Genomic DNA, 7425 nt, shown 5'->3' with positions numbered 1-7425 from the left:
TTTTGGTTCTAAAAAGTTGAAACTTTTGGATGTAGTTTACGTGGACATAAGTCAAACATTTTAATATATATATATATATATATATATATATATATATATATATATATATATGCACATAAGGTGAATCCACTGAATGTTGGTCGAGCCCAATCCATGATAGACGGTAACTCCTGAAGATCCTGATCCAATTCTACAAGCGTACCATATTTTTTCATTTTCGCCTTTTTTTTTTATTACTTTTTGGAGTGGATTGCTGTACTAAGAATATAAGAAACATGCATTTTTTCTTTTTATTAGATTTTTCCATTGCACCAAATTGAGCTACAGACACGCGTGGCAGGGTACAGCTAGTATATATATATATATATATATATATATATATATATGCACATACAGTTATAAACAGTACATAAGGCCTGAGCAAAGCCGGGCTGGACTGCTAGTAAATTCATAAACGTTACTCATCAGGTGCGTGACGCTGTAGAACGCAACGTTACATAATGTTCAGACGCATTAAATATAAATGCGGAATAGTTATGAAGAACGTAGAATTTTTTTAGTGCGATCAAATCAAGAAGGCAACATGTCGTAACGCCCCCCCCCCCAAAAAAAAAACTATACACACCTTTTCCTCTTATCGCGTTTATTTTGACGACGATGCGATTAAAAAATGGCGGAATAAATTCCGAGTCGTCTGGTAAGATAAGGAGAATATATATATATATATATATATATATATATATATATATATATATATATATATATATATATACGTCTTACAAAAACTCATAAATAAACGTGGCCCACCCTTCCCTCGCCATCCTCTAGCAAACTTACTTACCACCGCACAATCACTTACCACCGAGACTAAGTAAAATAAACGAGCCATTTCTGCTATCGTTAACATATTTATGGTCTGAAGTCAGAAAACTGCCACCTCTATCTATATTTCTATAAAAGCGAATGTGTGTGTGTGTATGAGAGAGAGAGAGAGAGAGAGAGAGAGAGAGAGAGAGAGAGAAAGACACTTATTACCCTATATAATCAAAGATTTTTTGATCTACACACGTGAGACGTGGTATATAGAGTACTAAGACACGTGGAAAAATTTTAATCAGTTTTCATCTAGAAGAAAAGGGCTGCTAAGGTGTTTCATTTTAAAAATTAAAACTTTGGGATCATCTGATTTTTATGTTTGTCCAATGTTTCACGAGGGTTGAAAACACTTTTTAAAGAGCTTGATGAGCTGGGCTACAGGTTGTCATACTTGACTCATTGCCTATAGGTTTTGGTTTCGATCCCAGTTCGAATATTTTTTTTTTAATTCACAAGAAGTAAACTGTTGAGAAAACGCATAATACTAGTACACAGGTGTTACAGTTTATGTCCGCTTTTTATTTTTTTTTTAAAACGATTTTAACTTTACGCTTAAGAGTAACGGTATTTACGTTTATAATGAATAAGAATTCTGCATTAAACAAAATGCAATATTTATGCAGATTTTACGACCAGGCAACGTCGGGTACATCGTACAGAAATCTATAGTCTTATAAAGTCCAAGATTTTCCTGGCTCTGACATTTATATTAAAAGCCCACATTTCTCTTTGTATTCCATTGATTCCCCACGAGAGACTGTTTTTAATGTTTGGGAAAATCAGCTCCCCTAAATTGGACACTCTTGAATTACGCAAAAACAAAAATTGCTTTAGTATAGAAGGGTCTCCCAAGCACTGACTAAAGACAAATTAACTTAAATCTCAAATCTACTTTTTCTATCAATATTTAATTGTTTTACTACGAAAGCAAATTATTACGCAGGTCTGTTTTTGATGTGAGGAACACCACCTCCCTACAAAGGGGCACTCTGGAAGTAGGACTAAAAAAAAACATTGCCTTAGTATGGAAGGGTTTCCGCCAATTGATTAAGAACACATTAACTTTAATGCAGCGTCAGAACAGATACTACACTGTGATCGTAACCCGAAGGTCAGAACCTACTTTTTCTAATAAAAAATCATTAAAACGAATTTCTTAATAGACTCCGTCGTTAATATGAGAGCAACTTCATAAAGATTAACTAATTTGCATATTTCTTTTAAAAGACGAGCTTTCTTTAATTATTTTTTATGTTTATGGTTTCCCATTATATAATGAATTTCATTACAATATTACCTTTAATTCTATTCATGAAAAACTTCGGCGGTGTGCATAATTGCGTAGCTTTTAAATGTAAACGTTCTAGCACGTGTACACGACATACCATCTAAATATGCACATATATCAATATATAAATATATACTTATATATATATATATATATATATATAACTACTTCATTTACTCACATAATATTAATATATGTATAAATTTATGCGTAAATTTTAAGTATTTACTTCAACAGTGCTCAATACGTAGGTAGAGTTAGTTAGTAATTTATAAAATATATATGGCGATTAAGCTACACTGAATATTCCGCGTTTCATCCACGCTAGGACTCTTTAGGCTTATCCGCGAATTTTGTGGTTATCTGTCTTTTTTATATACGCAACTTCTTTTGAGATTTTAGTTAGCCAATCAGCTTTCTAGTATTAACCGTGTCCATCCTATCAGCCAATCAATATGAACTTATCGGACAAAGGCCTATTTGACCTCTGGTTGACCTGTTCCTTTGTGTGTGCTCTATTTAGCCTGGATATTCAGTTTCTTGACCTGTTTTAAATCTAGGTTATGTTTTTTTGTTAGTTTATATATAAATATATATGTGTACATACATATATGCATATATATATATACATACATACATACATACATATATGTGTGATCGTTTATGTATATTCATGTTTATTTAATTTATTTATTTGTTTATTTTCTATTGTGTTTTTAGTTTAAAAACTATTTTGTATCGCTATCCTTGAGTAAATTAAGATATATATATATATATATATATATATATATATATATATATATATATATATAGTCATCCACATACAGTACTTTTTCGCTGTTTCACAGCTCATAAGTGCGGCTAGACAGGCAACCACCTCAAGCCAGGATTGAAATCCGACCTCCTGTACGACAGTTAATGCTCCTAACAATTACGCTAGCCGGCAGCTGCTGTGCGAGTCGTGAATTACCGATGTTTTGACATCGTCCGAAATACCTAAGTTCGATTTGTTTACACAAAGAGCATCGCTTTATACGCTAATGGTAATTCGTGTATCACTTCTCAGTATGCTCAACTCAAGATGAGGAGCATTATAGTATATGTAAATATATACTAGCAGGGACACCCGATGTTGCCCGGAATTGAATGATGATCAACAAATATTTCACACTCCTATATTTTTATTGTCATCGAAATCCGTGAAATCGCGGGGAGGAAGCTTCACATGCCTTCATGCAGTAACTTAGTCCAAAATATATGTTATTCTACATTGCACTCTAGAGAACCTACTGTTTCTTTTATAAAATTATTTTATATAAACTTCTTTCCAGTTTACGAAAAAAAAAACATTTTAAGAAAGTGGCGTGCACAGACCACATCATGCAAATAGATAAATAAATAAATGAATAAACACGTGAATTTTAAAATTTTGTCAAATACTTTGCAGTTAATAACAAAAAAAATAAGAAATTTACGTGCGGAGTTTTAACATACAGGCCAAGTGATGCAAAAGTAAAAATAAAAACAAAACAACAATAAACAGCTATCAACTTACAACACTAGAATTTTCACGGCCCATTTTTCTATCATCGTTGCCAAGCGACGGCTTGGAAAAATGGCTTTAACGATGATAGATTAATTAAAATAACGGTGTTGATTATCAATTATCGGTAATTATCGAGGGTATGCTGAGATAGAAATTATCGAAGATCACTCCCAGATTTATATACTAAAGTTCTGTAAATTTGAAAGAAAATCTGTTCAGCTCTTTTTCAGAGTCTATAAGTTCCGAAGCCACACACACACACACACACACACACACACATATAGAAAGTTGCATTTATATAATTGTAAAGAATATATATATATATATATATATATATATATATATATATATATATAAAAGTGAAAGTGTATGTGTGTGTCTGTGTGTCTTTTTACATTTCCCTACGCAATAACTCAATTTTTAGTCTACAGACTCGATATTTGATATAGAGGGTACTGAGATTTGGGAAAATTGATGTGATCGGTTTTTGCCCAGAAATTTGGCGAGTAAGAGGTCAAAGTTCAACAATTAGACCTTTGAGAACTCTATCAAACTCCTGCGAGAATTTTGGACCTACACACTTTAAATTTTAAATATAGGTTCCTTGAACATGGTTGCAACTTAACAACTTGATTTGATCCATACAAAATTTATTTTAAGGGGTCATAATAGGGGTCAAAGTTTTAAAAAAAATGACCATTCTTCTTTTGCTAAACATACACCCCTAAACACCCGGACAACGCCCGGCATTCATGCTAGTATATATATATATATATATATATATATATATATATGTAGACAGAGAGAGAGAGAGAGAAAGAGAGAGAGAGAGAGGAGTAGTATTGGCTGACGAGAGCTATATATGGGTATCTAAAACGGTCTTAATTATAAGGTTTGAAACCGACATTACATGGTCTGTGTGTGCGGAACACGTCTATAAAAACGGATATTTAAATATGTTTTTTTTAAGATTTGAAATTTAATACATATTATTTGTATTTTAGCCGATAAAACTCCTACTAAGAGGTAGAAGTTGAATAGATAATAGTTGAGCGTGTACGGATTAAATCAATTAAAACTAATTGGATTAAAAATATACATTCCTATGTTAATATTGTTTTGCTGTTATACGCGGATGTGGGTACGATCCTTTTCCGTAAGCCTAAAGAGAAATATGTTTGGATTCCAATTCTAGCCGATGACACACAGCTAACATTTTTACTTTCGAAATTTATACTATATATATATATATATATATATATATATATATATATATATATATATATGATTTTCAGAATGTGAGAGAATGTATATAATAAATTCCACAGCCAAACAACGTCGCAGCTCACAAGAGCCATGACAGTCAAAGAACCGGAAGTCCAAGACTCGAGTTTCGCTCTCATTTGGGGTCATCAGTATTCGAAACCTGAGTTCGGATGTGTCTAACTGATGAGCCCAAATGAGGGCGAAACTCGAGTCTTGGACTTCCGGTTCTTTGACTGTCATGGCTCTTGTGAGCTGCGACGTTGTTTGGCTGTGGAATTTATTATATATATATATATATATATATATATATATACATACTAGCAAAAGTACCCGTCGTTGACTGGGTTCAAAAAACAGCATACAGAAAATGGACTATGATTATGAAAGTGTGATAGGTTATGAAAAGAAAGGGTTGTAAAGAGATAGCTTCGACTTTGGGGGTATCAAAACCAAAGCAGAATATGATGAATGCAAGAAATAAAATAGATAAATTTTATTATATCATATTTCTTCAAACTGATACATAATTATCAAAGTATACTTACGCAGATAGATATGAAAAGTATTTATTAAAGTTTGTGCCTATTTCATTGCTATGGAGGTCCGGCGCGAACGCAGACCCCACAATTTTATCATACCATCCCTATTTAAGTTAAAATATACTTATCAAATTATTCTTATGTACATCTATATCGAAAACACTTGTAAACGTTTTTTTAAATTTTTTAATTTTTTATATGCATACTTTGTGGACCACGGGCGAACGCAGACCCCACAATTTTAATGAACCACCGTTCTGCCAGATCAAACATACCCATTCCTGTGTTTCGATACATCTTCTATCATTATATGTAATCAGTTTTTTTTGCATATAATGTCATGAATATTAATTCTACAGGGTTACTAAAATAAAAATAGAGGACATTCAATTGTTTTTCTGGGAATTTTACAGTCAACGGAGTAAAAGACCAAATACCCTAGTGTTTTGATGTGATATTTTGAATATAATAAACTAGTTATGACCAAAGTTTCCTTTCATTCTGACAATACACTAAGAAACGGGGCTTAATTGGAGTCGGGGCCCGTTTATTTTTATTAAGCATTAGTATTAAGGTCAAAGTTGGAGGGGAAAATGAGTTCATTTTATTTATATATATATAGATAGAGAAGAAGATATATATATATATATATATATATATATATATATATATATATATATATATATAGCTTAATGTAAATAGAAAAGAGAAAGATCAATTCCACAAAAGGAGACTTATCCGGATAATGCCAAGCTCAACAATAATTATTGGAGCTTATACAATAGGACACCAAGAGTATGAAATGAAGACACAAAACCATATATTGGTAGATATAGAATGGATCATTTATTGAAATACAGGAACAATTTGGGGGATAGAAGGGACTCTTTATGCTTTTCATCAGAAGATTAGAGAAGGTGCTAGGTAGCATGGGGAAGATGCGGCGTCTAGCGTAAGGTTCATTAGGGATGAAAAAGATTCAGATGAATTATAGTATGTTGGTGGAAGCTTTATTGAATTCAAGAAAAATAAAAGAGTAGCTTGTTATATATAGTATGATATATAAGAATATATATATGGTCTTTAACATAGTATTGAGGTTAAGGCGTATATGTATTATGGTTTTATGGTTTAATAGGGGATGTATTGTTGCTGCGTGGTAATTAATTTGAACGTTTTGTGGCGTGTGTATTTTCTATGGAGTGGGTAATTTTGATTAATTTTACTTCTAATTTTTTTTTTAATATTCAATTTTACTTCTAATTTATTTTCAGCTTTATTATTACTACTATTATTATAATTATCATTACTATTATAATTATTATTATATTATTATTTGGTATATTTTTACCACTATCATAATTAGTAATGGTTTCCTTACTTCGCCACTTTGACATCAATATGTATACTTAACCTTCTCCATCAAGTTACACGCACTCATATTCATTGCCACCCTAATCTCCGACCGTCCCCTTATGATCATACTCCATATATCGTAACAGTAGAAACTTATAAATATATTGCCGCACATTATCTTTCAGTTTTACAACCTTACATAACCCCCACCCCAAATTATAAGCGATTTTATAGCCACTATTTGGCGTTTAGTTGGCACTAATCAAAATTAATCAAAATTTAATAGGTAAAAAACCGCAATAACTTTCTTGTCAACTAGATAGTTATGTCCAGGGCGATATTTATTAATATTGATTTCATAGAATACCCGACTAAAACACCCAAAATAATTGCCGTATTAAATTCCTACGACTTGAAGAGAATGGTATAAAATTTAATAGGCTGATAGTTAAAAATATAATTTCTTCTACTCTTATTCCTTGGGTCCTGGATATGGCCTTAAACTATATCCGATGGTGAGGCCCCAGCTTGCGGGCTTTGGGGAGTGGGGAACC

Source organism: Euprymna scolopes, chromosome 42 (genome assembly GCF_053919585.1).
Source record: "Euprymna scolopes isolate OS-2025 chromosome 42, ASM5391958v1, whole genome shotgun sequence".
Classification (NCBI taxonomy): domain Eukaryota; kingdom Metazoa; phylum Mollusca; class Cephalopoda; order Sepiida; family Sepiolidae; genus Euprymna; species Euprymna scolopes.
Note: the sequence above shows the minus strand (reverse complement) of the source record.